General features: G+C 48.2%; 54 non-coding genes across 54 annotated transcripts; all 54 read right to left on the bottom strand.

Annotated features, from left to right (window-relative positions):
* Positions 1 to 129: 129 nt before the first annotated feature.
* Positions 130 to 201, bottom strand: Trnat-ugu (transfer RNA threonine (anticodon UGU)). The gene has a single exon. It is a non-coding gene; the product is annotated as a tRNA-Thr (tRNA).
* A 246-nt stretch (positions 202 to 447) lies between these two features.
* On the bottom strand, positions 448 to 519 carry Trnat-ugu (transfer RNA threonine (anticodon UGU)). Its single transcript has one exon. It is a non-coding gene; the product is annotated as a tRNA-Thr (tRNA).
* Positions 520 to 752: 233 nt separating this feature from the next.
* Positions 753 to 824, bottom strand: Trnat-ugu (transfer RNA threonine (anticodon UGU)). The gene has a single exon. It is a non-coding gene; the product is annotated as a tRNA-Thr (tRNA).
* Positions 825 to 1,070: 246 nt separating this feature from the next.
* Positions 1,071 to 1,142, bottom strand: Trnat-ugu (transfer RNA threonine (anticodon UGU)). The gene has a single exon. It is a non-coding gene; the product is annotated as a tRNA-Thr (tRNA).
* Positions 1,143 to 1,388: 246 nt separating this feature from the next.
* Trnat-ugu (transfer RNA threonine (anticodon UGU)) lies at positions 1,389 to 1,460 on the bottom strand. Its single transcript has one exon. It is a non-coding gene; the product is annotated as a tRNA-Thr (tRNA).
* A 246-nt stretch (positions 1,461 to 1,706) lies between these two features.
* Trnat-ugu (transfer RNA threonine (anticodon UGU)) lies at positions 1,707 to 1,778 on the bottom strand. Its single transcript has one exon. It is a non-coding gene; the product is annotated as a tRNA-Thr (tRNA).
* Positions 1,779 to 2,024: 246 nt separating this feature from the next.
* Trnat-ugu (transfer RNA threonine (anticodon UGU)) lies at positions 2,025 to 2,096 on the bottom strand. The gene has a single exon. It is a non-coding gene; the product is annotated as a tRNA-Thr (tRNA).
* A 246-nt stretch (positions 2,097 to 2,342) lies between these two features.
* On the bottom strand, positions 2,343 to 2,414 carry Trnat-ugu (transfer RNA threonine (anticodon UGU)). Its single transcript has one exon. It is a non-coding gene; the product is annotated as a tRNA-Thr (tRNA).
* Positions 2,415 to 2,660: 246 nt separating this feature from the next.
* On the bottom strand, positions 2,661 to 2,732 carry Trnat-ugu (transfer RNA threonine (anticodon UGU)). The gene has a single exon. It is a non-coding gene; the product is annotated as a tRNA-Thr (tRNA).
* Positions 2,733 to 2,978: 246 nt separating this feature from the next.
* Trnat-ugu (transfer RNA threonine (anticodon UGU)) lies at positions 2,979 to 3,050 on the bottom strand. Its single transcript has one exon. It is a non-coding gene; the product is annotated as a tRNA-Thr (tRNA).
* Positions 3,051 to 3,296: 246 nt separating this feature from the next.
* On the bottom strand, positions 3,297 to 3,368 carry Trnat-ugu (transfer RNA threonine (anticodon UGU)). Its single transcript has one exon. It is a non-coding gene; the product is annotated as a tRNA-Thr (tRNA).
* Positions 3,369 to 3,614: 246 nt separating this feature from the next.
* On the bottom strand, positions 3,615 to 3,686 carry Trnaa-ugc (transfer RNA alanine (anticodon UGC)). Its single transcript has one exon. It is a non-coding gene; the product is annotated as a tRNA-Ala (tRNA).
* A 246-nt stretch (positions 3,687 to 3,932) lies between these two features.
* On the bottom strand, positions 3,933 to 4,004 carry Trnat-ugu (transfer RNA threonine (anticodon UGU)). Its single transcript has one exon. It is a non-coding gene; the product is annotated as a tRNA-Thr (tRNA).
* A 246-nt stretch (positions 4,005 to 4,250) lies between these two features.
* Positions 4,251 to 4,322, bottom strand: Trnat-ugu (transfer RNA threonine (anticodon UGU)). Its single transcript has one exon. It is a non-coding gene; the product is annotated as a tRNA-Thr (tRNA).
* A 246-nt stretch (positions 4,323 to 4,568) lies between these two features.
* Positions 4,569 to 4,640, bottom strand: Trnat-ugu (transfer RNA threonine (anticodon UGU)). Its single transcript has one exon. It is a non-coding gene; the product is annotated as a tRNA-Thr (tRNA).
* Positions 4,641 to 4,886: 246 nt separating this feature from the next.
* Positions 4,887 to 4,958, bottom strand: Trnat-ugu (transfer RNA threonine (anticodon UGU)). Its single transcript has one exon. It is a non-coding gene; the product is annotated as a tRNA-Thr (tRNA).
* Positions 4,959 to 5,204: 246 nt separating this feature from the next.
* Trnat-ugu (transfer RNA threonine (anticodon UGU)) lies at positions 5,205 to 5,276 on the bottom strand. Its single transcript has one exon. It is a non-coding gene; the product is annotated as a tRNA-Thr (tRNA).
* A 246-nt stretch (positions 5,277 to 5,522) lies between these two features.
* Positions 5,523 to 5,594, bottom strand: Trnat-ugu (transfer RNA threonine (anticodon UGU)). The gene has a single exon. It is a non-coding gene; the product is annotated as a tRNA-Thr (tRNA).
* A 246-nt stretch (positions 5,595 to 5,840) lies between these two features.
* Trnat-ugu (transfer RNA threonine (anticodon UGU)) lies at positions 5,841 to 5,912 on the bottom strand. The gene has a single exon. It is a non-coding gene; the product is annotated as a tRNA-Thr (tRNA).
* A 246-nt stretch (positions 5,913 to 6,158) lies between these two features.
* Trnat-ugu (transfer RNA threonine (anticodon UGU)) lies at positions 6,159 to 6,230 on the bottom strand. The gene has a single exon. It is a non-coding gene; the product is annotated as a tRNA-Thr (tRNA).
* Positions 6,231 to 6,476: 246 nt separating this feature from the next.
* On the bottom strand, positions 6,477 to 6,548 carry Trnat-ugu (transfer RNA threonine (anticodon UGU)). The gene has a single exon. It is a non-coding gene; the product is annotated as a tRNA-Thr (tRNA).
* Positions 6,549 to 6,794: 246 nt separating this feature from the next.
* Trnat-ugu (transfer RNA threonine (anticodon UGU)) lies at positions 6,795 to 6,866 on the bottom strand. The gene has a single exon. It is a non-coding gene; the product is annotated as a tRNA-Thr (tRNA).
* A 246-nt stretch (positions 6,867 to 7,112) lies between these two features.
* Trnat-ugu (transfer RNA threonine (anticodon UGU)) lies at positions 7,113 to 7,184 on the bottom strand. Its single transcript has one exon. It is a non-coding gene; the product is annotated as a tRNA-Thr (tRNA).
* Positions 7,185 to 7,430: 246 nt separating this feature from the next.
* On the bottom strand, positions 7,431 to 7,502 carry Trnat-ugu (transfer RNA threonine (anticodon UGU)). The gene has a single exon. It is a non-coding gene; the product is annotated as a tRNA-Thr (tRNA).
* A 246-nt stretch (positions 7,503 to 7,748) lies between these two features.
* On the bottom strand, positions 7,749 to 7,820 carry Trnat-ugu (transfer RNA threonine (anticodon UGU)). The gene has a single exon. It is a non-coding gene; the product is annotated as a tRNA-Thr (tRNA).
* Positions 7,821 to 8,066: 246 nt separating this feature from the next.
* Positions 8,067 to 8,138, bottom strand: Trnat-ugu (transfer RNA threonine (anticodon UGU)). The gene has a single exon. It is a non-coding gene; the product is annotated as a tRNA-Thr (tRNA).
* Positions 8,139 to 8,384: 246 nt separating this feature from the next.
* Positions 8,385 to 8,456, bottom strand: Trnat-ugu (transfer RNA threonine (anticodon UGU)). Its single transcript has one exon. It is a non-coding gene; the product is annotated as a tRNA-Thr (tRNA).
* A 246-nt stretch (positions 8,457 to 8,702) lies between these two features.
* Positions 8,703 to 8,774, bottom strand: Trnat-ugu (transfer RNA threonine (anticodon UGU)). The gene has a single exon. It is a non-coding gene; the product is annotated as a tRNA-Thr (tRNA).
* Positions 8,775 to 9,020: 246 nt separating this feature from the next.
* Positions 9,021 to 9,092, bottom strand: Trnat-ugu (transfer RNA threonine (anticodon UGU)). Its single transcript has one exon. It is a non-coding gene; the product is annotated as a tRNA-Thr (tRNA).
* Positions 9,093 to 9,338: 246 nt separating this feature from the next.
* Positions 9,339 to 9,410, bottom strand: Trnat-ugu (transfer RNA threonine (anticodon UGU)). Its single transcript has one exon. It is a non-coding gene; the product is annotated as a tRNA-Thr (tRNA).
* Positions 9,411 to 9,656: 246 nt separating this feature from the next.
* On the bottom strand, positions 9,657 to 9,728 carry Trnat-ugu (transfer RNA threonine (anticodon UGU)). Its single transcript has one exon. It is a non-coding gene; the product is annotated as a tRNA-Thr (tRNA).
* A 246-nt stretch (positions 9,729 to 9,974) lies between these two features.
* Trnat-ugu (transfer RNA threonine (anticodon UGU)) lies at positions 9,975 to 10,046 on the bottom strand. The gene has a single exon. It is a non-coding gene; the product is annotated as a tRNA-Thr (tRNA).
* Positions 10,047 to 10,292: 246 nt separating this feature from the next.
* Positions 10,293 to 10,364, bottom strand: Trnat-ugu (transfer RNA threonine (anticodon UGU)). The gene has a single exon. It is a non-coding gene; the product is annotated as a tRNA-Thr (tRNA).
* Positions 10,365 to 10,610: 246 nt separating this feature from the next.
* On the bottom strand, positions 10,611 to 10,682 carry Trnat-ugu (transfer RNA threonine (anticodon UGU)). The gene has a single exon. It is a non-coding gene; the product is annotated as a tRNA-Thr (tRNA).
* A 246-nt stretch (positions 10,683 to 10,928) lies between these two features.
* Trnat-ugu (transfer RNA threonine (anticodon UGU)) lies at positions 10,929 to 11,000 on the bottom strand. Its single transcript has one exon. It is a non-coding gene; the product is annotated as a tRNA-Thr (tRNA).
* A 246-nt stretch (positions 11,001 to 11,246) lies between these two features.
* Positions 11,247 to 11,318, bottom strand: Trnat-ugu (transfer RNA threonine (anticodon UGU)). The gene has a single exon. It is a non-coding gene; the product is annotated as a tRNA-Thr (tRNA).
* Positions 11,319 to 11,564: 246 nt separating this feature from the next.
* Positions 11,565 to 11,636, bottom strand: Trnat-ugu (transfer RNA threonine (anticodon UGU)). The gene has a single exon. It is a non-coding gene; the product is annotated as a tRNA-Thr (tRNA).
* A 246-nt stretch (positions 11,637 to 11,882) lies between these two features.
* Trnat-ugu (transfer RNA threonine (anticodon UGU)) lies at positions 11,883 to 11,954 on the bottom strand. Its single transcript has one exon. It is a non-coding gene; the product is annotated as a tRNA-Thr (tRNA).
* A 246-nt stretch (positions 11,955 to 12,200) lies between these two features.
* Trnat-ugu (transfer RNA threonine (anticodon UGU)) lies at positions 12,201 to 12,272 on the bottom strand. The gene has a single exon. It is a non-coding gene; the product is annotated as a tRNA-Thr (tRNA).
* A 246-nt stretch (positions 12,273 to 12,518) lies between these two features.
* Positions 12,519 to 12,590, bottom strand: Trnat-ugu (transfer RNA threonine (anticodon UGU)). The gene has a single exon. It is a non-coding gene; the product is annotated as a tRNA-Thr (tRNA).
* Positions 12,591 to 12,836: 246 nt separating this feature from the next.
* On the bottom strand, positions 12,837 to 12,908 carry Trnat-ugu (transfer RNA threonine (anticodon UGU)). The gene has a single exon. It is a non-coding gene; the product is annotated as a tRNA-Thr (tRNA).
* A 246-nt stretch (positions 12,909 to 13,154) lies between these two features.
* On the bottom strand, positions 13,155 to 13,226 carry Trnat-ugu (transfer RNA threonine (anticodon UGU)). The gene has a single exon. It is a non-coding gene; the product is annotated as a tRNA-Thr (tRNA).
* A 246-nt stretch (positions 13,227 to 13,472) lies between these two features.
* Positions 13,473 to 13,544, bottom strand: Trnat-ugu (transfer RNA threonine (anticodon UGU)). The gene has a single exon. It is a non-coding gene; the product is annotated as a tRNA-Thr (tRNA).
* A 246-nt stretch (positions 13,545 to 13,790) lies between these two features.
* On the bottom strand, positions 13,791 to 13,862 carry Trnat-ugu (transfer RNA threonine (anticodon UGU)). Its single transcript has one exon. It is a non-coding gene; the product is annotated as a tRNA-Thr (tRNA).
* A 246-nt stretch (positions 13,863 to 14,108) lies between these two features.
* On the bottom strand, positions 14,109 to 14,180 carry Trnat-ugu (transfer RNA threonine (anticodon UGU)). The gene has a single exon. It is a non-coding gene; the product is annotated as a tRNA-Thr (tRNA).
* Positions 14,181 to 19,705: 5,525 nt separating this feature from the next.
* Positions 19,706 to 19,777, bottom strand: Trnat-ugu (transfer RNA threonine (anticodon UGU)). Its single transcript has one exon. It is a non-coding gene; the product is annotated as a tRNA-Thr (tRNA).
* A 246-nt stretch (positions 19,778 to 20,023) lies between these two features.
* On the bottom strand, positions 20,024 to 20,095 carry Trnat-ugu (transfer RNA threonine (anticodon UGU)). The gene has a single exon. It is a non-coding gene; the product is annotated as a tRNA-Thr (tRNA).
* A 246-nt stretch (positions 20,096 to 20,341) lies between these two features.
* On the bottom strand, positions 20,342 to 20,413 carry Trnat-ugu (transfer RNA threonine (anticodon UGU)). The gene has a single exon. It is a non-coding gene; the product is annotated as a tRNA-Thr (tRNA).
* A 246-nt stretch (positions 20,414 to 20,659) lies between these two features.
* On the bottom strand, positions 20,660 to 20,731 carry Trnat-ugu (transfer RNA threonine (anticodon UGU)). The gene has a single exon. It is a non-coding gene; the product is annotated as a tRNA-Thr (tRNA).
* A 246-nt stretch (positions 20,732 to 20,977) lies between these two features.
* Positions 20,978 to 21,049, bottom strand: Trnat-ugu (transfer RNA threonine (anticodon UGU)). Its single transcript has one exon. It is a non-coding gene; the product is annotated as a tRNA-Thr (tRNA).
* A 246-nt stretch (positions 21,050 to 21,295) lies between these two features.
* Trnat-ugu (transfer RNA threonine (anticodon UGU)) lies at positions 21,296 to 21,367 on the bottom strand. The gene has a single exon. It is a non-coding gene; the product is annotated as a tRNA-Thr (tRNA).
* Positions 21,368 to 26,889: 5,522 nt separating this feature from the next.
* Trnat-ugu (transfer RNA threonine (anticodon UGU)) lies at positions 26,890 to 26,961 on the bottom strand. Its single transcript has one exon. It is a non-coding gene; the product is annotated as a tRNA-Thr (tRNA).
* A 246-nt stretch (positions 26,962 to 27,207) lies between these two features.
* Positions 27,208 to 27,279, bottom strand: Trnat-ugu (transfer RNA threonine (anticodon UGU)). The gene has a single exon. It is a non-coding gene; the product is annotated as a tRNA-Thr (tRNA).
* Positions 27,280 to 27,525: 246 nt separating this feature from the next.
* Positions 27,526 to 27,597, bottom strand: Trnat-ugu (transfer RNA threonine (anticodon UGU)). The gene has a single exon. It is a non-coding gene; the product is annotated as a tRNA-Thr (tRNA).
* Between the last annotated feature and the right edge of the window lie 184 nt (positions 27,598 to 27,781).

The following is a 27,781-nucleotide window of genomic DNA, read 5'->3' as shown; positions in this document are numbered from 1 at the left end:
ACAGCGATGACTGACGGGTGCTGCCGTCTTTCGTCTATCGTCATCTGTGATCTTGGCTCAGGCCCGAAAAGACACGCTATTTTGAAAGTTTCGGTTCACAGCAGTACATTGGCCCATTTAAAATTGTGCTGCCCCCTGTGAGAATCGAACTCACGACCCCTGGTTTACAAGACCAGTGCTCTGCCCCTGAGCTAAGGAGGCTGTTACAGCTTAAACGTATTTGCGATCATCACAGCCCTGGAGAAAAATACATTTCAGGGTCCAGAAAATGCATACAAAGATTTACTCTGCCACAACAATTCGCTACCACTGAGGTCCACAGCGATGACTGACGGGTGCTGCCGTCTTTCGTCTATCGTCATCTGTGATCTTGGCTCAGGCCCGAAAAGACACGCTATTTTGAAAGTTTCGGTTCACAGCAGTACATTGGCCCATTTAAAATTGTGCTGCCCCCTGTGAGAATCGAACTCACGACCCCTGGTTTACAAGACCAGTGCTCTGCCCCTGAGCTAAGGAGGCTGTTACAGCTTAAACGTATTTGCGATCATCACAGCCCTGGAGAAAAATACATTTCAGGGTCCAGAAAATGCATACAAAGATTTACTCTGCCACAACAATTCGCTACCACTGAGGTCCACAGCGATGACTGACGGGTGCTGCCGTCTTTCGTCTATCGTCATCTGTGATCTTGGCTCAGGGCTATTTTGAAAGTTTCGGTTCACAGCAGTACATTGGCCCATTTAAAATTGTGCTGCCCCCTGTGAGAATCGAACTCACGACCCCTGGTTTACAAGACCAGTTCTCTGCCCCTGAGCTAAGGAGGCTGTTACAGCTTAAACGTATTTGCGATCATCACAGCCCTGGAGAAAAATACATTTCAGGGTCCAGAAAATGCATACAAAGATTTACTCTGCCACAACAATTCGCTACCACTGAGGTCCACAGCGATGACTGACGGGTGCTGCCGTCTTTCGTCTATCGTCATCTGTGATCTTGGCTCAGGCCCGAAAAGACACGCTATTTTGAAAGTTTCGGTTCACAGCAGTACATTGGCCCATTTAAAATTGTGCTGCCCCCTGTGAGAATCGAATTCATGACCCCTGGTTTACAAGACCAGTGCTCTGCCCCTGAGCTAAGGAGGCTGTTACAGCTTAAACGTATTTGCGATCATCACAGCCCTGGAGAAAAATACATTTCAGGGTCCAGAAAATGCATACAAAGATTTACTCTGCCACAACAATTCGCTACCACTGAGGTCCACAGCGATGACTGACGGGTGCTGCCGTCTTTCGTCTATCGTCATCTGTGATCTTGGCTCAGGCCCGAAAAGACACGCTATTTTGAAAGTTTCGGTTCACAGCAGTACATTGGCCCATTTAAAATTGTGCTGCCCCCTGTGAGAATCGAACTCACGACCCCTGGTTTACAAGACCAGTGCTCTGCCCCTGAGCTAAGGAGGCTGTTACAGCTTAAACGTATTTGCGATCATCACAGCCCTGGAGAAAAATACATTTCAGGGTCCAGAAAATGCATACAAAGATTTACTCTGCCACAACAATTCGCTACCACTGAGGTCCACAGCGATGACTGACGGGTGCTGCCGTCTTTCGTCTATCGTCATCTGTGATCTTGGCTCAGGCCCGAAAAGACACGCTATTTTGAAAGTTTCGGTTCACAGCAGTACATTGGCCCATTTAAAATTGTGCTGCCCCCTGTGAGAATCGAACTCACGACCCCTGGTTTACAAGACCAGTGCTCTGCCCCTGAGCTAAGGAGGCTGTTACAGCTTAAACGTATTTGCGATCATCACAGCCCTGGAGAAAAATACATTTCAGGGTCCAGAAAATGCATACAAAGATTTACTCTGCCACAACAATTCGCTACCACTGAGGTCCACAGCGATGACTGACGGGTGCTGCCGTCTTTCGTCTATCGTCATCTGTGATCTTGGCTCAGGCCCGAAAAGACACGCTATTTTGAAAGTTTCGGTTCACAGCAGTACATTGGCCCATTTAAAATTGTGCTGCCCCCTGTGAGAATCGAACTCACGACCCCTGGTTTACAAGACCAGTGCTCTGCCCCTGAGCTAAGGAGGCTGTTACACCTTAAACGTATTTGCGATCATCACAGCCCTGGAGAAAAATACATTTCAGGGTCCAGAAAATGCATACAAAGATTTACTCTGCCACAACAATTCGCTACCACTGAGGTCCACAGCGATGACTGACGGGTGCTGCCGTCTTTCGTCTATCGTCATCTGTGATCTTGGCTCAGGCCCGAAAAGACACGCTATTTTGAAAGTTTCGGTTCACAGCAGTACATTGGCCCATTTAAAATTGTGCTGCCCCCTGTGAGAATCGAACTCACGACCCCTGGTTTACAAGACCAGTGCTCTGCCCCTGAGCTAAGGAGGCTGTTACAGCTTAAACGTATTTGCGATCATCACAGCCCTGGAGAAAAATACATTTCAGGGTCCAGAAAATGCATACAAAGATTTACTCTGCCACAACAATTCGCTACCACTGAGGTCCACAGCGATGACTGACGGGTGCTGCCGTCTTTCGTCTATCGTCATCTGTGATCTTGTCTCAGGCCCGAAAAGACACGCTTTTTTGAAAGTTTCGGTTCACAGCAGTACATTGGCCCATTTAAAATTGTGCTGCCCCCTGTGAGAATCGAACTCACGACCCCTGGTTTACAAGACCAGTGCTCTGCCCCTGAGCTAAGGAGGCTGTTACAGCTTAAACGTATTTGCGATCATCACAGCCCTGGAGAAAAATACATTTCAGGGTCCAGAAAATGCATACAAAGATTTACTCTGCCACAACAATTCGCTACCACTGAGGTCCACAGCGATGAGTGACGGGTGCTGCCGTCTTTCGTCTATCGTCATCTGTGATCTTGGCTCAGGCCCGAAAAGACACGCTATTTTGAAAGTTTCGGTTCACAGCAGTACATTGGCCCATTTAAAATTGTGCTGCCCCCTGTGATAATCGAACTCACGACCCCTGGTTTACAAGACCAGTTCTCTGCCCCTGAGCTAAGGAGGCTGTTACAGCTTAAACGTATTTGCGATCATCACAGCCCTGGAGAAAAATACATTTCAGGGTCCAGAAAATGCATACAAAGATTTACTCTGCCACAACAATTCGCTACCACTGAGGTCCACAGCGATGACTGACGGGTGCTGCCGTCTTTCGTCTATCGTCATCTGTGATCTTGGCTCAGGCCCGAAAAGACACGCTATTTTGAAAGTTTCGGTTCACAGCAGTACATTGGCCCATTTAAAATTGTGCTGCCCCCTGTGAGAATCGAACTCACGACCCCTGGTTTACAAGACCAGTGCTCTGCCCCTGAGCTAAGGAGGCTGTTACAGCTTAAACGTATTTGCGATCATCACAGCCCTGGAGAAAAATACATTTCAGGGTCCAGAAAATGCATACAAAGATTTACTCTGCCACAACAATTCGCTACCACTGAGGTCCACAGCGATGACTGACGGGTGCTGCCGTCTTTCGTCTATCGTCATCTGTGATCTTGGCTCAGGCCCGAAAAGACACGCTATTTTGAAAGTTTCGGTTCACAGCAGTACATTGGCCCATTTAAAATTGTGCTGCCCCCTGTGAGAATCGAACTCACGACCCCTGGTTTGCAAGACCAGTGCTCTGCCCCTGAGCTAAGGAGGCTGTTACAGCTTAAACGTATTTGCGATCATCACAGCCCTGGAGAAAAATACATTTCAGGGTCCAGAAAATGCATACAAAGATTTACTCTGCCACAACAATTCGCTACCACTGAGGTCCACAGCGATGACTGACGGGTGCTGCCGTCTTTCGTCTATCGTCATCTGTGATCTTGGCTCAGGCCCGAAAAGACACGCTATTTTGAAAGTTTCGGTTCACAGCAGTACATTGGCCCATTTAAAATTGTGCTGCCCCCTGTGAGAATCGAACTCACGACCCCTGGTTTACAAGACCAGTGCTCTGCCCCTGAGCTAAGGAGGCTGTTACAGCTTAAACGTATTTGCGATCATCACAGCCCTGGAGAAAAATACATTTCAGGGTCCAGAAAATGCATACAAAGATTTACTCTGCCACAACAATTCGCTACCACTGAGGTCCACAGCGATGACTGACGGGTGCTGCCGTCTTTCGTCTATCGTCATCTGTGATCTTGGCTCAGGCCCGAAAAGACACGCTATTTTGAAAGTTTCGGTTCACAGCAGTACATTGGCCCATTTAAAATTGTGCTGCCCCCTGTGAGAATCGAACTCACGACCCCTGGTTTACAAGACCAGTGCTCTGCCCCTGAGCTAAGGAGGCTGTTACAGCTTAAACGTATTTGCGATCATCACAGCCCTGGAGAAAAATACATTTCAGGGTCCAGAAAATGCATACAAAGATTTACTCTGCCACAACAATTCGCTACCACTGAGGTCCACAGCGATGACTGACGGGTGCTGCCGTCTTTCGTCTATCGTCATCTGTGATCTTGGCTCAGGCCCGAAAAGACACGCTATTTTGAAAGTTTCGGTTCACAGCAGTACATTGGCCCATTTAAAATTGTGCTGCCCCCTGGGAGAATCGAACTCACGACCCCTGGTTTACAAGACCAGTGCTCTGCCCCTGAGCTAAGGAGGCTGTTACAGCTTAAACGTATTTGCGATCATCACAGCCCTGGAGAAAAATACATTTCAGGGTCCAGAAAATGCATACAAAGATTTACTCTGCCACAACAATTCGCTACCACTGAGGTCCACAGCGATGACTGACGGGTGCTGCCGTCTTTCGTCTATCGTCATCTGTGATCTTGGCTCAGGCCCGAAAAGACACGCTATTTTGAAAGTTTCGGTTCACAGCAGTACATTGGCCCATTTAAAATTGTGCTGCCCCCTGTGACAATCGAACTCACGACCCCTGGTTTACAAGACCAGTGCTCTGCCCCTGAGCTAAGGAGGCTGTTACAGCTTAAACGTATTTGCGATCATCACAGCCCTGGAGAAAAATACATTTCAGGGTCCAGAAAATGCATACAAAGATTTACTCTGCCACAACAATTCGCTACCACTGAGGTCCACAGCGATGACTGACGGGTGCTGCCGTCTTTCGTCTATCGTCATCTGTGATCTTGGCTCAGGCCCGAAAAGACACGCTATTTTGAAAGTTTCGGTTCACAGCAGTACATTGGCCCATTTAAAATTGTGCTGCCCCCTGTGAGAATCGAACTCACGACCCCTGGTTTACAAGACCAGTGCTCTGCCCCTGAGCTAAGGAGGCTGTTACAGCTTAAACGTATTTGCGATCATCACAGCCCTGGAGAAAAATACATTTCAGGGTCCAGAAAATGCATACAAAGATTTACTCTGCCACAACAATTCGCTACCACTGAGGTCCACAGCGATGACTGACGGGTGCTGCCGTCTTTCGTCTATCGTCATCTGTGATCTTGGCTCAGGCCCGAAAAGACACGCTATTTTGAAAGTTTCGGTTCACAGCAGTACATTGGCCCATTTAAAATTGTGCTGCCCCCTGTGAGAATCGAACTCACGACCCCTGGTTTACAAGACCAGTGCTCTGCCCCTGAGCTAAGGAGGCTGTTACAGCTTAAACGTATTTGCGATCATCACAGCCCTGGAGAAAAATACATTTCAGGGTCCAGAAAATGCATACAAAGATTTACTCTGCCACAACAATTCGCTACCACTGAGGTCCACAGCGATGACTGACGGGTGCTGCCGTCTTTCGTCTATCGTCATCTGTGATCTTGGCTCAGGCCCGAAAAGACACGCTATTTTGAAAGTTTCGGTTCACAGCAGTACATTGGCCCATTTAAAATTGTGCTGCCCCCTGTGAGAATCGAACTCACGACCCCTGGTTTACAAGACCAGTGCTCTGCCCCCGAGCTAAGGAGGCTGTTACAGCTTAAACGTATTTGCGATCATCACAGCCCTGGAGAAAAATACATTTCAGGGTCCAGAAAATGCATACAAAGATTTACTCTGCCACAACAATTCGCTACCACTGAGGTCCACAGCGATGACTGACGGGTGCTGCCGTCTTTCGTCTATCGTCATCTGTGATCTTGGCTCAGGCCCGAAAAGACACGCTATTTTGAAAGTTTCGGTTCACAGCAGTACATTGGCCCATTTAAAATTGTGCTGCCCCCTGTGAGAATCGAACTCACGACCCCTGGTTTACAAGACCAGTGCTCTGCCCCCGAGCTAAGGAGGCTGTTACAGCTTAAACGTATTTGCGATCATCACAGCCCTGGAGAAAAATACATTTCAGGGTCCAGAAAATGCATACAAAGATTTACTCTGCCACAACAATTCGCTACCACTGAGGTCCACAGCGATGACTGACGGGTGCTGCCGTCTTTCGTCTATCGTCATCTGTGATCTTGGCTCAGGCCCGAAAAGACACGCTATTTTGAAAGTTTCGGTTCACAGCAGTACATTGGCCCATTTAAAATTGTGCTGCCCCCTGTGAGAATCGAACTCACGACCCCTGGTTTACAAGACCAGTGCTCTGCCCCTGAGCTAAGGAGGCTGTTACAGCTTAAACGTATTTGCGATCATCACAGCCCTGGAGAAAAATACATTTCAGGGTCCAGAAAATGCATACAAAGATTTACTCTGCCACAACAATTCGCTACCACTGAGGTCCACAGCGATGAGTGACGGGTGCTGCCGTCTTTCGTCTATCGTCATCTGTGATCTTGGCTCAGGCCCGAAAAGACACGCTATTTTGAAAGTTTCGGTTCACAGCAGTACATTGGCCCATTTAAAATTGTGCTGCCCCCTGTGACAATCGAACTCACGACCCCTGGTTTACAAGACCAGTGCTCTGCCCCTGAGCTAAGGAGGCTGTTACAGCTTAAACGTATTTGCGATCATCACAGCCCTGGAGAAAAATACATTTCAGGGTCCAGAAAATGCATACAAAGATTTACTCTGCCACAACAATTCGCTACCACTGAGGTCCACAGCGATGACTGACGGGTGCTGCCGTCTTTCGTCTATCGTCATCTGTGATCTTGGCTCAGGCCCGAAAAGACACGCTATTTTGAAAGTTTCGGTTCACAGCAGTACATTGGCCCATTTAAAATTGTGCTGCCCCCTGTGAGAATCGAACTCACGACCCCTGGTTTACAAGACCAGTGCTCTGCCCCTGAGCTAAGGAGGCTGTTACAGCTTAAACGTATTTGCGATCATCACAGCCCTGGAGAAAAATACATTTCAGGGTCCAGAAAATGCATACAAAGATTTACTCTGCCACAACAATTCGCTACCACTGAGGTCCACAGCGATGACTGACGGGTGCTGCCGTCTTTCGTCTATCGTCATCTGTGATCTTGGCTCAGGCCCGAAAAGACACGCTATTTTGAAAGTTTCGGTTCACAGCAGTACATTGGCCCATTTAAAATTGTGCTGCCCCCTGTGAGAATCGAACTCACGACCCCTGGTTTACAAGACCAGTGCTCTGCCCCTGAGCTAAGGAGGCTGTTACAGCTTAAACGTATTTGCGATCATCACAGCCCTGGAGAAAAATACATTTCAGGGTCCAGAAAATGCATACAAAGATTTACTCTGCCACAACAATTCGCTACCACTGAGGTCCACAGCGATGACTGACGGGTGCTGCCGTCTTTCGTCTATCGTCATCTGTGATCTTGGCTCAGGCCCGAAAAGACACGCTATTTTGAAAGTTTCGGTTCACAGCAGTACATTGGCCCATTTAAAATTGTGCTGCCCCCTGTGAGAATCGAACTCACGACCCCCGGTTTACAAGACCAGTGCTCTGCCCCCGAGCTAAGGAGGCTGTTACAGCTTAAACGTATTTGCGATCATCACAGCCCTGGAGAAAAATACATTTCAGGGTCCAGAAAATGCATACAAAGATTTACTCTGCCACAACAATTCGCTACCACTGAGGTCCACAGCGATGACTGACGGGTGCTGCCGTCTTTCGTCTATCGTCATCTGTGATCTTGGCTCAGGCCCGAAAAGACACGCTATTTTGAAAGTTTCGGTTCACAGCAGTACATTGGCCCATTTAAAATTGTGCTGCCCCCTGTGAGAATCGAACTCACGACCCCTGGTTTACAAGACCAGTGCTCTGCCCCCGAGCTAAGGAGGCTGTTACAGCTTAAACGTATTTGCGATCATCACAGCCCTGGAGAAAAATACATTTCAGGGTCCAGAAAATGCATACAAAGATTTACTCTGCCACAACAATTCGCTACCACTGAGGTCCACAGCGATGACTGACGGGTGCTGCCGTCTTTCGTCTATCGTCATCTGTGATCTTGGCTCAGGCCCGAAAAGACACGCTATTTTGAAAGTTTCGGTTCACAGCAGTACATTGGCCCATTTAAAATTGTGCTGCCCCCTGTGAGAATCGAACTCACGACCCCTGGTTTACAAGACCAGTGCTCTGCCCCTGAGCTAAGGAGGCTGTTACAGCTTAAACGTATTTGCGATCATCACAGCCCTGGAGAAAAATACATTTCAGGGTCCAGAAAATGCATACAAAGATTTACTCTGCCACAACAATTCGCTACCACTGAGGTCCACAGCGATGAGTGACGGGTGCTGCCGTCTTTCGTCTATCGTCATCTGTGATCTTGGCTCAGGCCCGAAAAGACACGCTATTTTGAAAGTTTCGGTTCACAGCAGTACATTGGCCCATTTAAAATTGTGCTGCCTCCTGTGAGAATCGAACTCACGACCCCTGGTTTACAAGACCAGTGCTCTGCCCCTGAGCTAAGGAGGCTGTTATAGCTTAAACGTATTTGCGATCATCACAGCCCTGGAGAAAAACACATTTCAGGGTCCAGAAAATGCATACAAAGATTTACTCTGCCACAACAATTCGCTACCACTGAGGTCCACAGCGATGACTGACGGGTGCTGCCGTCTTTCGTCTATCGTCATCTGTGATCTTGGCTCAGGCCCGAAAAGACACGCTATTTTGAAAGTTTCGGTTCACAGCAGTACATTGGCCCATTTAAAATTGTGCTGCCCCCTGTGAGAATCGAACTCACGACCCCTGGTTTACAAGACCAGTGCTCTGCCCCTGAGCTAAGGAGGCTGTTACAGCTTAAACGTATTTGCGATCATCACAGCCCTGGAGAAAAATACATTTCAGGGTCCAGAAAATGCATACAAAGATTTACTCTGCCACAACAATTCGCTACCACTGAGGTCCACAGCGATGACTGACGGGTGCTGCCGTCTTTCGTCTATCGTCATCTGTGATCTTGGCTCAGGCCCGAAAAGACACGCTATTTTGAAAGTTTCGGTTCACAGCAGTACATTGGCCCATTTAAAATTGTGCTGCCCCCTGTGAGAATCGAACTCACGACCCCTGGTTTACAAGACCAGTGCTCTGCCCCTGAGCTAAGGAGGCTGTTACAGCTTAAACGTATTTGCGATCATCACAGCCCTGGAGAAAAATACATTTCAGGGTCCAGAAAATGCATACAAAGATTTACTCTGCCACAACAATTCGCTACCACTGAGGTCCACAGCGATGACTGACGGGTGCTGCCGTCTTTCGTCTATCGTCATCTGTGATCTTGGCTCAGGCCCGAAAAGACACGCTATTTTGAAAGTTTCGGTTCACAGCAGTACATTGGCCCATTTAAAATTGTGCTGCCCCCTGTGAGAATCGAACTCACGACCCCTGGTTTACAAGACCAGTGCTCTGCCCCTGAGCTAAGGAGGCTGTTACAGCTTAAACGTATTTGCGATCATCACAGCCCTGGAGAAAAATACATTTCAGGGTCCAGAAAATGCATACAAAGATTTACTCTGCCACAACAATTCGCTACCACTGAGGTCCACAGCGATGAGTGACGGGTGCTGCCGTCTTTCGTCTATCGTCATCTGTGATCTTGGCTCAGGCCCGAAAAGACACGCTATTTTGAAAGTTTCGGTTCACAGCAGTACATTGGCCCATTTAAAATTGTGCTGCCCCCTGTGAGAATCGAACTCACGACCCCTGGTTTACAAGACCAGTGCTCTGCCCCTGAGCTAAGGAGGCTGTTACAGCTTAAACGTATTTGCGATCATCACAGCCCTGGAGAAAAATACATTTCAGGGTCCAGAAAATGCATACAAAGATTTACTCTGCCACAACAATTCGCTACCACTGAGGTCCACAGCGATGACTGACGGGTGCTGCCGTCTTTCGTCTATCGTCATCTGTGATCTTGGCTCAGGCCCGAAAAGACACGCTATTTTGAAAGTTTCGGTTCACAGCAGTACATTGGCCCATTTAAAATTGTGCTGCCCCCTGTGAGAATCGAACTCACGACCCCTGGTTTACAAGACCAGTGCTCTGCCCCTGAGCTAAGGAGGCTGTTACAGCTTAAACGTATTTGCGATCATCACAGCCCTGGAGAAAAATACATTTCAGGGTCCAGAAAATGCATACAAAGATTTACTCTGCCACAACAATTCGCTACCACTGAGGTCCACAGCGATGACTGACGGGTGCTGCCGTCTTTCGTCTATCGTCATCTGTGATCTTGGCTCAGGCCCGAAAAGACACGCTATTTTGAAAGTTTCGGTTCACAGCAGTACATTGGCCCATTTAAAATTGTGCTGCCCCCTGTGAGAATCGAACTCACGACCCCTGGTTTACAAGACCAGTGCTCTGCCCCCGAGCTAAGGAGGCTGTTACAGCTTAAACGTATTTGCGATCATCACAGCCCTGGAGAAAAATACATTTCAGGGTCCAGAAAATGCATACAAAGATTTACTCTGCCACAACAATTCGCTACCACTGAGGTCCACAGCGATGACTGACGGGTGCTGCCGTCTTTCGTCTATCGTCATCTGTGATCTTGGCTCAGGCCCGAAAAGACACGCTATTTTGAAAGTTTCGGTTCACAGCAGTACATTGGCCCATTTAAAATTGTGCTGCCCCCTGTGAGAATCGAACTCACGACCCCTGGTTTACAAGACCAGTGCTCTGCCCCCGAGCTAAGGAGGCTGTTACAGCTTAAACGTATTTGCGATCATCACAGCCCTGGAGAAAAATACATTTCAGGGTCCAGAAAATGCATACAAAGATTTACTCTGCCACAACAATTCGCTACCACTGAGGTCCACAGCGATGACTGACGGGTGCTGCCGTCTTTCGTCTATCGTCATCTGTGATCTTGGCTCAGGCCCGAAAAGACACGCTATTTTGAAAGTTTCGGTTCACAGCAGTACATTGGCCCATTTAAAATTGTGCTGCCCCCTGTGAGAATCGAACTCACGACCCCTGGTTTACAAGACCAGTGCTCTGCCCCCGAGCTAAGGAGGCTGTTACAGCTTAAACGTATTTGCGATCATCACAGCCCTGGAGAAAAATACATTTCAGGGTCCAGAAAATGCATACAAAGATTTACTCTGCCACAACAATTCGCTACCACTGAGGTCCACAGCGATGACTGACGGGTGCTGCCGTCTTTCGTCTATCGTCATCTGTGATCTTGGCTCAGGCCCGAAAAGACACGCTATTTTGAAAGTTTCGGTTCACAGCAGTACATTGGCCCATTTAAAATTGTGCTGCCCCCTGTGAGAATCGAACTCACGACCCCTGGTTTACAAGACCAGTGCTCTGCCCCTGAGCTAAGGAGGCTGTTACAGCTTAAACGTATTTGCGATCATCACAGCCCTGGAGAAAAATACATTTCAGGGTCCAGAAAATGCATACAAAGATTTACTCTGCCACAACAATTCGCTACCACTGAGGTCCACAGCGATGACTGACGGGTGCTGCCGTCTTTCGTCTATCGTCATCTGTGATCTTGGCTCAGGCCCGAAAAGACACGCTATTTTGAAAGTTTCGGTTCACAGCAGTACATTGGCCCATTTAAAATTGTGCTGCCTCCTGTGAGAATCGAACTCACGACCCCTGGTTTACAAGACCAGTGCTCTGCCCCTGAGCTAAGGAGGCTGTTACAGCTTAAACGTATTTGCGATCATCACAGCCCTGGAGAAAAATACATTTCAGGGTCCAGAAAATGCATACAAAGATTTACTCTGCCACAACAATTCGCTACCACTGAGGTCCACAGCGATGACTGACGGGTGCTGCCGTCTTTCGTCTATCGTCATCTGTGATCTTGGCTCAGGCCCGAAAAGACACGCTATTTTGAAAGTTTCGGTTCACAGCAGTACATTGGCCCATTTAAAATTGTGCTGCCCCCTGTGAGAATCGAACTCACGACCCCTGGTTTACAAGACCAGTGCTCTGCCCCTGAGCTAAGGAGGCTGTTACAGCTTAAACGTATTTGCGATCATCACAGCCCTGGAGAAAAATACATTTCAGGGTCCAGAAAATGCATACAAAGATTTACTCTGCCACAACAATTCGCTACCACTGAGGTCCACAGCGATGACTGACGGGTGCTGCCGTCTTTCGTCTATCGTCATCTGTGATCTTGGCTCAGGCCCGAAAAGACACGCTATTTTGAAAGTTTCGGTTCACAGCAGTACATTGGCCCATTTAAAATTGTGCTGCCCCCTGTGAGAATCGAACTCACGACCCCTGGTTTACAAGACCAGTGCTCTGCCCCTGAGCTAAGGAGGCTGTTACAGCTTAAACGTATTTGCGATCATCACAGCCCTGGAGAAAAATACATTTCAGGGTCCAGAAAATGCATACAAAGATTTACTCTGCCACAACAATTCGCTACCACTGAGGTCCACAGCGATGACTGACGGGTGCTGCCGTCTTTCGTCTATCGTCATCTGTGATCTTGGCTCAGGCCCGAAAAGACACGCTATTTTGAAAGTTTCGGTTCACAGCAGTACATTGGCCCATTTAAAATTGTGCTGCCCCCTGTGAGAATCGAACTCACGACCCCTGGTTTACAAGACCAGTGCTCTGCCCCTGAGCTAAGGAGGCTGTTACAGCTTAAACGTATTTGCGATCATCACAGCCCTGGAGAAAAGTACATTTCAGGGTCCAGAAAATGCATACAAAGATTTACTCTGCCACAACAATTCGCTACCACTGAGGTCCACAGCGATGACTGACGGGTGCTGCCGTCTTTCGTCTATCGTCATCTGTGATCTTGGCTCAGGCCCGAAAAGACACGCTATTTTGAAAGTTTCGGTTCACAGCAGTACATTGGCCCATTTAAAATTGTGCTGCCCCCTGTGAGAATCGAACTCACGACCCCTGGTTTACAAGACCAGTGCTCTGCCCCTGAGCTAAGGAGGCTGTTACAGCTTAAACGTATTTGCGATCATCACAGCCCTGGAGAAAAATACATTTCAGGGTCCAGAAAATGCATACAAAGATTTACTCTGCCACAACAATTCGCTACCACTGAGGTCCACAGCGATGACTGACGGGTGCTGCCGTCTTTCGTCTATCGTCATCTGTGATCTTGGCTCAGGCCCGAAAAGACACGCTATTTTGAAAGTTTCGGTTCACAGCAGTACATTGGCCCATTTAAAATTGTGCTGCCCCCTGTGAGAATCGAACTCACGACCCCTGGTTTACAAGACCAGTGCTCTGCCCCTGAGCTAAGGAGGCTGTTACAGCTTAAACGTATTTGCGATCATCACAGCCCTGGAGAAAAATACATTTCAGGGTCCAGAAAATGCATACAAAGATTTACTCTGCCACAACAATTCGCTACCACTGAGGTCCACAGCGATGACTGACGGGTGCTGCCGTCTTTCGTCTATCGTCATCTGTGATCTTGGCTCAGGCCCGAAAAGACACGCTATTTTGAAAGTTTCGGTTCACAGCAGTACATTGGCCCATTTAAAATTGTGCTGCCCCCTGGGAGAATCGAACTCACGACCCCTGGTTTACAAGACCAGTGCTCTGCCCCTGAGCTAAGGAGGCTGTTACAGCTTAAACGTATTTGCGATCATCACAGCCCTGGAGAAAAATACATTTCAGGGTCCAGAAAATGCATACAAAGATTTACTCTGCCACAACAATTCGCTACCACTGAGGTCCACAGCGATGACTGACGGGTGCTGCCGTCTTTCGTCTATCGTCATCTGTGATCTTGGCTCAGGCCCGAAAAGACACGCTATTTTGAAAGTTTCGGTTCACAGCAGTACATTGGCCCATTTAAAATTGTGCTGCCCCCTGTGACAATCGAACTCACGACCCCTGGTTTACAAGACCAGTGCTCTGCCCCTGAGCTAAGGAGGCTGTTACAGCTTAAACGTATTTGCGATCATCACAGCCCTGGAGAAAAATACATTTCAGGGTCCAGAAAATGCATACAAAGATTTACTCTGCCACAACAATTCGCTACCACTGAGGTCCACAGCGATGACTGACGGGTGCTGCCGTCTTTCGTCTATCGTCATCTGTGATCTTGGCTCAGGCCCGAAAAGACACGCTATTTTGAAAGTTTCGGTTCACAGCAGTACATTGGCCCATTTAAAATTGTGCTGCCCCCTGTGAGAATCGAACTCACGACCCCTGGTTTACAAGACCAGTGCTCTGCCCCTTTTTTTTTTTTTTTTTTTTTTTTTTTTAAATCCTAAAACATGACTATAGAATGTAGACTGCTTCGTGAAAAAAAAAAAAAAAAAAACCACGGAAACTTCAGTCCTGGTGTAAAGAAGAAACATACAGAAAGGCGGCAAATCCAGAAACAGTATAAAAGAAAATGGCTCACACAGGTGACCTTAGCCAACACCCTCTCTTTCAAATGTCAGGCTAAGCATATTGGCAAAATCATCTCGGAGGCCTGGCAATCGCAAGCGCTGCCAGTAAGCAGTAAGCATGTACTGCCGAAACGCCAGGTGTCCATCCTCTTCATGACAACTGTTGACAAAATGTACGAAATGTCCAATCAACCACATGACGGTATGGAGCTTCGTTCGCGGAAAAAAGGAAGAATCCGGCCGGACGATGATGTCAATAGTATAAGCGGCTTCAGCAGACCTAGTGACAAAAGCAAGTTGTTTCCTGAGCCAACGCCAATTAGCAAGGTGCCCACAGCAGGTGAATCGATGTTCAAGGGTATCCACGAGACCACACCGAGTACAGGTGTCCGTGTCAGAAAGACCAATACGGTGCAGTCGTACATTGGTGGGAACCAAATTATTTATTACCCTATACCACGTGGACGCCACGGCCATAGAGTGGATCGGCAGACTAACATTCTTCCAGACGTTCCTCCAGGACACAGACGGAGACGCCAGTTCTATTGGATTGGGACCGGCCAGCCCCTCCCAGCGGGCAATCAAGCCCTTGGTCGTTGGCACCGGTCGCCGCAAGAAGACGTAACCGAGGTAACTCACCGCAATGTAAAATTCCCGAATGTGTTTCAACGTAAAATTTAGGCGTCCGACATCGACAGGTGGAGCAAGGCTCGCCGGACGCACAACAGTAAAAAGCCTGGACGTAATTGAAGTCACTTCTTGCGTAACAATTAGAGTCGTTCGGCGGACGTACAAAGCAGACGCCTTGCGAGTAATGTCAGAGAGGCCCAAGCCTCCGGAGATACGCGGTTTCGTCATTACCTCGTAACGTAACTTGAATAGATGGCCCTTCCATATAAACCTGCTAGACAATTGGCGCAACCTTTTCGCCACCATCATGGGAAGTGGGAACAGCTGAGCAACATAATAAGCTTTACATAGAACGTAGGTGTCTAAAATTCTGACTTTTTGCAAAATGGTAGCAGAGCGCTGCTCATGGACCATCAGAGCCCCCTGTATCTTCTCGGTGACAGATTTCCAATTGAGAGCCGCCATTTTTAGAGGACACCGATCAATGATAATCCCCAAGGACGTATGGCGATCGACAAAAGTGGCCCAAGGGACATCAGCATCGCGAAATCCTCGAATATCAAGGAACTTACATTTACCCTGATTGAGACGCGCTCCAGAGACACGACAGTATGCATCAACTGCCCCTTTCAACAACGGGATATCATCACGTTGACGGAGGAGAACAACGACATCATCCGCATATGCCTTAACCGAGAGCTTCCCACCAGAGAGGGACATACCCTGAAGCTTGAGAGCAATAGTCCGAAGCAGCGGTTCCAGGGACAATACGAATAAAGACATAGAGAGCGGACTACCCTGAGGCACTCCGCGGCGGTTAGCAATGGGCGGCGTCAGCTGCCCATTGACTGACACCCGAGCTGTTATTCCCCTATACAAATTGCCAAGAACACCACGTGATGAAGCGTTAAAACCTATTGTACCTAAAACACGATCTAAAAACACATGACTGACGTGATCAAAAGCCTTATAAAAATCAAGGAAGGCAAAGGCACAATGTACGTTTGTAACCGCCGCAACCGAGACAACATCCCGATATTCGGCTGCTGGTGTCAGAATAGATCTATCATGAAAACAACATTGATGTGCACCAATCACACCCCGAAGCAGAGAAGACAACCGGCTATTGAGCGCTCTAGCAGCTGTCTTGTAGTCAAAATTCAGCAATGTGAGCGGACGAAGATTGGCAGCAGATAAACGACCAGAGGACTTCGGAATTAAAACAATTTTCCCTACTTTAAAATCGGCAGGCACATCCATCCCCCTGACAATCTCATTTAAAATCTGCGTAAAAATGGCACCCAAAAGAGGCCAAAAACGAAGATAAAATTCTTTAGGCAGGCCGTCTGGACCCGGCGATTTACTGGACGGAGAGCGAGCAATAAAATCGAATACCTCATCTACCTGGAACTCCCGGAGAAATTCGCCGTTCGCGTCAGGCGCGATCGTCGCAGTTAGATCCCCAAAGACATCTTCCGAAAGAGACCCACCAGAATCATCGGCAGAATAGAGACTAGTGTAATATTGGTGAAGAGCACGAATCATTTCCTCCTGTGCAATAAGCTGTCGTCCATCATCCACCGTGAGAGAAGAGATGAAGGAGCGACGACGACGAGTCTGATGCCGTAGCAGGTGGTACAAGGATGTCAGTTCACCTTCAACAAGAGAGTGAGGTTTCGACTTAACTCGCAGACCATCCATCTGTCGTCGTTTAAGGCTCAAGAGCTTGGCTTTAATACGACGAACATCATGGATCCGCAGAGGAGAGGTATCCGCTGCGTCATATAGTTCACGCAGGACAGAGTAGTAATATTCATACGTGTTCTTAAAATCACGCGCCCTTGCAGCACAGTAAAAAATCAAAGTCTGACGAATCTTGGGCTTGGCAAACACAGTCCACCAAACCAGCAAGGAGGGGTATCGCGGGACAGAGCGAAGACATCGCTCCCACACGCCACTTATAACATCATCCATAGCACTGTCGGCAAGGTGGGAAACATTTAACATCCACTGGGAACGATAAAGTTTTGCAGGTTGGTGACTAAGATTTACAGTTGCAGTAAAAGCACAATGGTCAGAAAAACTAGTAGGAATAACATCGACAGAAAGAATTTTATCACATAAAAAATCAGATAAATAAAATCTGTCGAGTCTACTGCATGAGGACGCGGTAAAAAACGTATATTTCACCAGGGTTGGATATTTGTGTTCCCAAACATCACGCAGATGCATTGTACGTACTATGTCATGTAAATCCCGGCAATAATTAAAATTGGGGGACTGGTCTTCAGGGCGTAAAACACAATTAAAATCGCCTCCGAGCAGGAGACTCCGAGGACTCTGGCGCAAAAGATAAATAAGCTCTTCTTTATAAAAGCGCGATCGAGCCACAGTGTGACCCGAACCAGAGGGAGCATACAAAACAACGAGGCGGAGATCAAAAAGACGACAACCAATCCCACGGCCAGAGTCAAGGAATTCAAGGTCAGTAATAGGAATGCCCTCTCGAAAGAAAAGAGCAGTTCCTGTGGAATATTCCGGCGCGACATTAAAAACAGTTTGAAATCCAGGTAGAGAGAGATCAGAAAACAACACTTCCTGCAAAAACACTACGTCCGCACAGGCGTCGTAAATAAACTGCCGCAAAGAGGCAATGCGAACGTCGGACTCAATACGGTTAACATTTAAGGTAAGAAAGGTGTATGCTTGAACCATAGAGAGAAAAGCGAGAAAACAAATCACCTACACCGACGCACCAGCGTCACAGTCCATACCAGGGGTGACGGAGGCAGCCGCGGGAGGGGGACTGCTACCCCGTTCCGCGGATCCCTTACGTTTCGGTTTTTTACGAACAGCATTAACGTTCGGCTGAACGCGTAACTTGCGTCGGCTGACGGGCAAGGAAGCTTCAGCCGCCGGTGACGTAGGAGGGTCAAGTTCTGTATCCGACACCACCCGCGCCGGTCCACATGCGGGATCCGGGGTCGCGGGGGAAACATCCGACAAAACGGAATGGTCAACACCTGCACTAGCTTCCGGCAAACATGGACTGCACGGAGGCGAAACGTGAGCAGGAAGGTCCGAGGCAGCAGAGTTGGAAGGAAGCGGAGCAGCTCCGCTGGCAGAGGTATGGGGCAGCGAAGCAGGAAGTTGTCGCAGCTCCACTTGTTGTGACATCGAAGTCGGTTCGGAAGACGGCGCCAACAGGCCCGACCGACGACCCGACTCGAGAGAAGCTGCGTCGGAGGCCGGAGGGGCACCAGCAGCCGCCACCGGAACTGCTACCTCAGGAGGGCAGGGAGCAGCTACAGTACACAGTGGCTCGGAGGATGCCTGTTGCTCGGACTGGGGCATCTCAGGGAGATCCTCATCCGTACTATTTCCATCGTGTGGGCGACGCCTCTTATTATTCAAAAGTGGCACACCCACCTGAGGGACAGACGGAACAACATCAGATTGAGCACGCAAAGGAGGAAATTCTGTGTCAGGGGTGCGCAAAACCTGTGGCGGGGCGCTACTACCACCGGACTGTGCTACACCAAGAGCAGAACCACCTGCAACGAGGTCAGCGACCGTTAACTTGCGACGCTGTTCGAGGGAATTTTTTAAAACAAAAACTCTCCGCGGACAGTCGGTACGCACGTGACCACTTTCATTGCACAAAAAACAGGTGCCAACCTGACCACTATATGTTACATGGACACGATATCCACCGATCTGCAGGTGAGATGGAATATTCTGCTTAACGTGCATTTCGACTGAACGAATACCACTGTAACATTGCAGGCGATGTTGGCTTGACCAGCGTTCAAGGCGAATGCTCTTTACATCACCATACTTCTGTAGACCCTCCTTAAGATAGACATTATCCACCTCCGGTGGAAGGTTGTAAACACGAACACTGGTGTACGTAATGGAAGCATTGGAAAGCAGCACGGTACTTACAGAATCATCCCGATGCCGAAAGAGAACTTGATGACCGTATTTAGAAAGAATTTTATCAACCTGAAGTGGGTCCATAAACTTAACAAAGAAAACATACAGTTCGGTATCAAAATAAGCAGTGTGCACCTGATCCGAATGAACACCAAAGGTATCTACTAACCAATCATGAATCTCAAGAGAACTAGGTTGCACATGGCGGGTTGACTTGTCAAAAGCAAAACTAACTGTAGCCTGACGAGGAATAACCTGGGACGACATTTTCAAAATATGCGGTCGAAACCGCTACACAAAAAACACTGAAATAAGGACAGAAAGTAACACAAGGTACGAAACAACAACGGAGAAACACTCACAGAAGTTGCAACACAACACGTAAACAAAAACGATAGTCTACTATACGTAACGCTACGGCGGAGCGGAAGACTAGGCACGTCCACACTGCACGGCGTCTAAAGCGGAACTGCATTGGCCCATTTAAAATTGTGCTGCCCCCTGTGAGAATCGAACTCACGACCCCTGGTTTACAAGACCAGTGCTCTGCCCCTGAGCTAAGGAGGCTGTTACAGCTTAAACGTATTTGCGATCATCACAGCCCTGGAGAAAAATACATTTCAGGGTCCAGAAAATGCATACAAAGATTTACTCTGCCACAACAATTCGCTACCATTGAGGTCCACAGCGATGACTGACGGGTGCTGCCGTCTTTCGTGTATCGTCATCTGTGATCTTGGCTCAGGCCCGAAAAGACACGCTATTTTGAAAGTTTCGGTTCACAGCAGTACATTGGCCCATTTAAAATTGTGCTGCCCCCTGTGAGAATCGAACACACGACCCCTGGTTTACAAGACCAGTGCTCTGCCCCTGAGCTAAGGAGGCTGTTACAGCTTAAACGTATTTGCGATCATCACAGCCCTGGAGAAAAATACATTTCAGGGTCCAGAAAATGCATACAAAGATTTACTCTGCCACAACAATTCGCTACCACTGAGGTCCACAGCGATGACTGACGGGTGCTGCCGTCTTTCGTCTATCGTCATCTGTGATCTTGGCTCAGGCCCGAAAAGACACGCTATTTTGAAAGTTTCGGTTCACAGCAGTACATTGGCCCATTTAAAATTGTGCTGCCCCCTGTGAGAATCGAACTCACGACCCCTGGTTTACAAGACCAGTGCTCTGCCCCTGAGCTAAGGAGGCTGTTACAGCTTAAACGTATTTGCGATCATCACAGCCCTGGAGAAAAATACATTTCAGGGTCCAGAAAATGCATACAAAGATTTACTCTGCCACAACAATTCGCTACCACTGAGGTCCACAGCGATGACTGACGGGTGCTGCCGTCTTTCGTCTATCGTCATCTGTGATCTTGGCTCAGGCCCGAAAAGACACGCTATTTTGAAAGTTTCGGTTCACAGCAGTACATTGGCCCATTTAAAATTGTGCTGCCCCCTGTGAGAATCGAACTCACGACCCCTGGTTTACAAGACCAGTGCTCTGCCCCTGAGCTAAGGAGGCTGTTACAGCTTAAACGTATTTGCGATCATCACAGCCCTGGAGAAAAATACATTTCAGGGTCCAGAAAATGCATACAAAGATTTACTCTGCCACAACAATTCGCTACCACTGAGGTCCACAGCGATGACTGACGGGTGCTGCCGTCTTTCGTCTATCGTCATCTGTGATCTTGGCTCAGGCCCGAAAAGACACGCTATTTTGAAAGTTTCGGTTCACAGCAGTACATTGGCCCATTTAAAATTGTGCTGCCCCCTGTGAGAATCGAACTCACGACCCCTGGTTTACAAGACCAGTGCTCTGCCTCTGAGCTAAGGAGGCTGTTACAGCTTAAACGTATTTGCGATCATCACAGCCCTGGAGAAAAATACATTTCAGGGTCCAGAAAATGCATACAAAGATTTACTCTGCCACAACAATTCGCTACCACTGAGGTCCACAGCGATGACTGACGGGTGCTGCCGTCTTTCGTCTATCGTCATCTGTGATCTTGGCTCAGGCCCGAAAAGACACGCTATTTTGAAAGTTTCGGTTCACAGCAGTACATTGGCCCATTTAAAATTGTGCTGCCCCCTGTGAGAATCGAACTCACGACCCCTGGTTTACAAGACCAGTGCTCTGCCCCTGAGCTAAGGAGGCTGTTACAGCTTAAACGTATTTGCGATCATCACAGCCCTGGAGAAAAATACATTTCAGGGTCCAGAAAATGCATACAAAGATTTACTCTGCCACAACAATTCGCTACCACTGAGGTCCACAGCGATGACTGACGGGTGCTGCCGTCTTTCGTCTATCGTCATCTGTGATCTTGGCTCAGGCCCGAAAAGACACGCTATTTTGAAAGTTTCGGTTCACAGCAGTACATTGGCCCATTTAAAATTGTGCTGCCCCCTGTGAGAATCGAACTCACGACCCCTGGTTTACAAGACCAGTGCTCTGCCCCTTTTTTTTTTTTTTTTTTTTTTTTTTTTAAATCCTAAAACATGACTATAGAATGTAGACTGCTTCGTGAAAAAAAAAAAAAAAACCACGGAAACTTCAGTCCTGGTGTAAAGAAGAAACATACATAAAGGCGGCAAATCCAGAAACAGTATAAAAGAAAATGGCTCACACAGGTGACCTTAGCCAACACCCTCTCTTTCAAATGTCAGGCTAAGCATATTGGCAAAATCATCTCGGAGGCCTGGCAATCGCAAGCGCTGCCAGTAAGCAGTAAGCATGTACTGCCGAAACGCTAGGTGTCCATCCTCTTCATGACAACTGTTGACAAAATGTACGAAATGTCCAATCAACCACATGACGGTATGGAGCTTCGTTCGCGGAAAAAAGGAAGAATCCGGCCGGACGATGATGTCAATAGTATAAGCGGCTTCAGCAGACCTAGTGACAAAAGCAAGTTGTTTCCTGAGCCAACGCCAATTAGCAAGGTGCCCACAGCAGGTGAATCGATGTTCAAGGGTATCCACGAGACCACACCGAGTACAGGTGTCCGTGTCAGAAAGACCAATACGGTGCAGTCGTACATTGGTGGGAACCAAATTATTTATTACCCTATACCACGTGGACGCCACGGCCATAGAGTGGATCGGCAGACTAACATTCTTCCAGACGTTCCTCCAGGACACAGACGGAGACGCCAGTTCTATTGGATTGGGACCGGCCAGCCCCTCCCAGCGGGCAATCAAGCCCTTGGTCGTTGGCACCGGTCGCCGCAAGAAGACGTAACCGAGGTAACTCACCGCAATGTAAAATTCCCGAATGTGTTTCAACGTAAAATTTAGGCGTCCGACATCGACAGGTGGAGCAAGGCTCGCCGGACGCACAACAGTAAAAAGCCTGGACGTAATTGAAGTCACTTCTTGCGTAACAATTAGAGTCGTTCGGCGGACGTACAAAGCAGACGCCTTGCGAGTAATGTCAGAGAGGCCCAAGCCTCCGGAGATACGCGGTTTCGTCATTACCTCGTAACGTAACTTGAATAGATGGCCCTTCCATATAAACCTGCTAGACAATTGGCGCAACCTTTTCGCCACCATCATGGGAAGTGGGAACAGCTGAGCAACATAATAAGCTTTACATAGAACGTAGGTGTCTAAAATTCTGACTTTTTGCAAAATGGTAGCAGAGCGCTGCTCATGGACCATCAGAGCCCCCTGTATCTTCTCGGTGACAGATTTCCAATTGAGAGCCGCCATTTTTAGAGGACACCGATCAATGATAATCCCCAAGGACGTATGGCGATCGACAAAAGTGGCCCAAGGGACATCAGCATCGCGAAATCCTCGAATATCAAGGAACTTACATTTACCCTGATTGAGACGCGCTCCAGAGACACGACAGTATGCATCAACTGCCCCTTTCAACAACGGGATATCATCACGTTGACGGAGGAGAACAACGACATCATCCGCATATGCCTTAACCGAGAGCTTCCCACCAGAGAGGGACATACCCTGAAGCTTGAGAGCAATAGTCCGAAGCAGCGGTTCCAGGGACAATACGAATAAAGACATAGAGAGCGGACTACCCTGAGGCACTCCGCGGCGGTTAGCAATGGGCGGCGTCAGCTGCCCATTGACTGACACCCGAGCTGTTATTCCCCTATACAAATTGCCAAGAACACCACGTGATGAAGCGTTAAAACCTATTGTACCTAAAACACGATCTAAAAACACATGACTGACGTGATCAAAAGCCTTATAAAAATCAAGGAAGGCAAAGGCACAATGTACGTTTGTAACCGCCGCAACCGAGACAACATCCCGATATTCGGCTGCTGGTGTCAGAATAGATCTATCATGAAAACAACATTGATGTGCACCAATCACACCCCGAAGCAGAGAAGACAACCGGCTATTGAGCGCTCTAGCAGCTGTCTTGTAGTCAAAATTCAGCAATGTGAGCGGACGAAGATTGGCAGCAGATAAACGACCAGAGGACTTCGGAATTAAAACAATTTTCCCTACTTTAAAATCGGCAGGCACATCCATCCCCCTGACAATCTCATTTAAAATCTGCGTAAAAATGGCACCCAAAAGAGGCCAAAAACGAAGATAAAATTCTTTAGGCAGGCCGTCTGGACCCGGCGATTTACTGGACGGAGAGCGAGCAATAAAATCGAATACCTCATCTACCTGGAACTCCCGGAGAAATTCGCCGTTCGCGTCAGGCGCGATCGTCGCAGTTAGATCCCCAAAGACATCTTCCGAAAGAGACCCACCAGAATCATCGGCAGAATAGAGACTAGTGTAATATTGGTGAAGAGCACGAATCATTTCCTCCTGTGCAATAAGCTGTCGTCCATCATCCACCGTGAGAGAAGAGATGAAGGAGCGACGACGACGAGTCTGATGCCGTAGCAGGTGGTACAAGGATGTCAGTTCACCTTCAACAAGAGAGTGAGGTTTCGACTTAACTCGCAGACCATCCATCTGTCGTCGTTTAAGGCTCAAGAGCTTGGCTTTAATACGACGAACATCATGGATCCGCAGAGGAGAGGTATCCGCTGCGTCATATAGTTCACGCAGGACAGAGTAGTAATATTCATACGTGTTCTTAAAATCACGCGCCCTTGCAGCACAGTAAAAAATCAAAGTCTGACGAATCTTGGGCTTGGCAAACACAGTCCACCAAACCAGCAAGGAGGGGTATCGCGGGACAGAGCGAAGACATCGCTCCCACACGCCACTTATAACATCATCCATAGCACTGTCGGCAAGGTGGGAAACATTTAACATCCACTGGGAACGATAAAGTTTTGCAGGTTGGTGACTAAGATTTACAGTTGCAGTAAAAGCACAATGGTCAGAAAAACTAGTAGGAATAACATCGACAGAAAGAATTTTATCACATAAAAAATCAGATAAATAAAATCTGTCGAGTCTACTGCATGAGGACGCGGTAAAAAACGTATATTTCACCAGGGTTGGATATTTGTGTTCCCAAACATCACGCAGATGCATTGTACGTACTATGTCATGTAAATCCCGGCAATAATTAAAATTGGGGGACTGGTCTTCAGGGCGTAAAACACAATTAAAATCGCCTCCGAGCAGGAGACTCCGAGGACTCTGGCGCAAAAGATAAATAAGCTCTTCTTTATAAAAGCGCGATCGAGCCACAGTGTGACCCGAACCAGAGGGAGCATACAAAACAACGAGGCGGAGATCAAAAAGACGACAACCAATCCCACGGCCAGAGTCAAGGAATTCAAGGTCAGTAATAGGAATGCCCTCTCGAAAGAAAAGAGCAGTTCCTGTGGAATATTCCGGCGCGACATTAAAAACAGTTTGAAATCCAGGTAGAGAGAGATCAGAAAACAACACTTCCTGCAAAAACACTACGTCCGCACAGGCGTCGTAAATAAACTGCCGCAAAGAGGCAATGCGAACGTCGGACTCAATACGGTTAACATTTAAGGTAAGAAAGGTGTATGCTTGAACCATAGAGAGAAAAGCGAGAAAACAAATCACCTACACCGACGCACCAGCGTCACAGTCCATACCAGGGGTGACGGAGGCAGCCGCGGGAGGGGGACTGCTACCCCGTTCCGCGGATCCCTTACGTTTCGGTTTTTTACGAACAGCATTAACGTTCGGCTGAACGCGTAACTTGCGTCGGCTGACGGGCAAGGAAGCTTCAGCCGCCGGTGACGTAGGAGGGTCAAGTTCTGTATCCGACACCACCCGCGCCGGTCCACATGCGGGATCCGGGGTCGCGGGGGAAACATCCGACAAAACGGAATGGTCAACACCTGCACTAGCTTCCGGCAAACATGGACTGCACGGAGGCGAAACGTGAGCAGGAAGGTCCGAGGCAGCAGAGTTGGAAGGAAGCGGAGCAGCTCCGCTGGCAGAGGTATGGGGCAGCGAAGCAGGAAGTTGTCGCAGCTCCACTTGTTGTGACATCGAAGTCGGTTCGGAAGACGGCGCCAACAGGCCCGACCGACGACCCGACTCGAGAGAAGCTGCGTCGGAGGCCGGAGGGGCACCAGCAGCCGCCACCGGAACTGCTACCTCAGGAGGGCAGGGAGCAGCTACAGTACACAGTGGCTCGGAGGATGCCTGTTGCTCGGACTGGGGCATCTCAGGGAGATCCTCATCCGTACTATTTCCATCGTGTGGGCGACGCCTCTTATTATTCAAAAGTGGCACACCCACCTGAGGGACAGACGGAACAACATCAGATTGAGCACGCAAAGGAGGAAATTCTGTGTCAGGGGTGCGCAAAACCTGTGGCGGGGCGCTACTACCACCGGACTGTGCTACACCAAGAGCAGAACCACCTGCAACGAGGTCAGCGACCGTTAACTTGCGACGCTGTTCGAGGGAATTTTTTAAAACAAAAACTCTCCGCGGACAGTCGGTACGCACGTGACCACTTTCATTGCACAAAAAACAGGTGCCAACCTGACCACTATATGTTACATGGACACGATATCCACCGATCTGCAGGTGAGATGGAATATTCTGCTTAACGTGCATTTCGACTGAACGAATACCACTGTAACATTGCAGGCGATGTTGGCTTGACCAGCGTTCAAGGCGAATGCTCTTTACATCACCATACTTCTGTAGACCCTCCTTAAGATAGACATTATCCACCTCCGGTGGAAGGTTGTAAACACGAACACTGGTGTACGTAATGGAAGCATTGGAAAGCAGCACGGTACTTACAGAATCATCCCGATGCCGAAAGAGAACTTGATGACCGTATTTAGAAAGAATTTTATCAACCTGAAGTGGGTCCATAAACTTAACAAAGAAAACATACAGTTCGGTATCAAAATAAGCAGTGTGCACCTGATCCGAATGAACACCAAAGGTATCTACTAACCAATCATGAATCTCAAGAGAACTAGGTTGCACATGGCGGGTTGACTTGTCAAAAGCAAAACTAACTGTAGCCTGACGAGGAATAACCTGGGACGACATTTTCAAAATATGCGGTCGAAACCGCTACACAAAAAACACTGAAATAAGGACAGAAAGTAACACAAGGTACGAAACAACAACGGAGAAACACTCACAGAAGTTGCAACACAACACGTAAACAAAAACGATAGTCTACTATACGTAACGCTACGGCGGAGCGGAAGACTAGGCACGTCCACACTGCACGGCGTCTAAAGCGGAACTGCATTGGCCCATTTAAAATTGTGCTGCCCCCTGTGAGAATCGAACTCACGACCCCTGGTTTACAAGACCAGTGCTCTGCCCCTGAGCTAAGGAGGCTGTTACAGCTTAAACGTATTTGCGATCATCACAGCCCTGGAGAAAAATACATTTCAGGGTCCAGAAAATGCATACAAAGATTTACTCTGCCACAACAATTCGCTACCATTGAGGTCCACAGCGATGACTGACGGGTGCTGCCGTCTTTCGTGTATCGTCATCTGTGATCTTGGCTCAGGCCCGAAAAGACACGCTATTTTGAAAGTTTCGGTTCACAGCAGTACATTGGCCCATTTAAAATTGTGCTGCCCCCTGTGAGAATCGAACACACGACCCCTGGTTTACAAGACCAGTGCTCTGCCCCTGAGCTAAGGAGGCTGTTACAGCTTAAACGTATTTGCGATCATCACAGCCCTGGAGAAAAATACATTTCAGGGTCCAGAAAATGCATACAAAGATTTACTCTGCCACAACAATTCGCTACCACTGAGGTCCACAGCGATGACTGACGGGTGCTGCCGTCTTTCGTCTATCGTCATCTGTGATCTTGGCTCAGGCCCGAAAAGACACGCTATTTTGAAAGTTTCGGTTCACAGCAGTACATTGGCCCATTTAAAATTGTGCTGCCCCCTGTGAGAATCGAACTCACGACCCCTGGTTTACAAGACCAGTGCTCTGCCCCTGAGCTAAGGAGGCTGTTACAGCTTAAACGTATTTGCGATCATCACAGCCCTGGAGAAAAATACATTTCAGGGTCCAGAAAATGCATACAAAGATTTACTCTGCCACAACAATTCGCTACCACTGAGGTCCACAGCGATGACTGACGGGTGCTGCCGTCTTTCGTCTATCGTCATCTGTGATCTTGGCTCAGGCCCGA

The sequence above is a fragment of the Schistocerca serialis genome, chromosome 1 (genome assembly GCF_023864345.2).
Source record: "Schistocerca serialis cubense isolate TAMUIC-IGC-003099 chromosome 1, iqSchSeri2.2, whole genome shotgun sequence".
Lineage (NCBI taxonomy): Eukaryota > Metazoa > Arthropoda > Insecta > Orthoptera > Acrididae > Schistocerca > Schistocerca serialis.
Note: the sequence above shows the minus strand (reverse complement) of the source record. Positions and strands in the feature narration are given on the sequence as shown.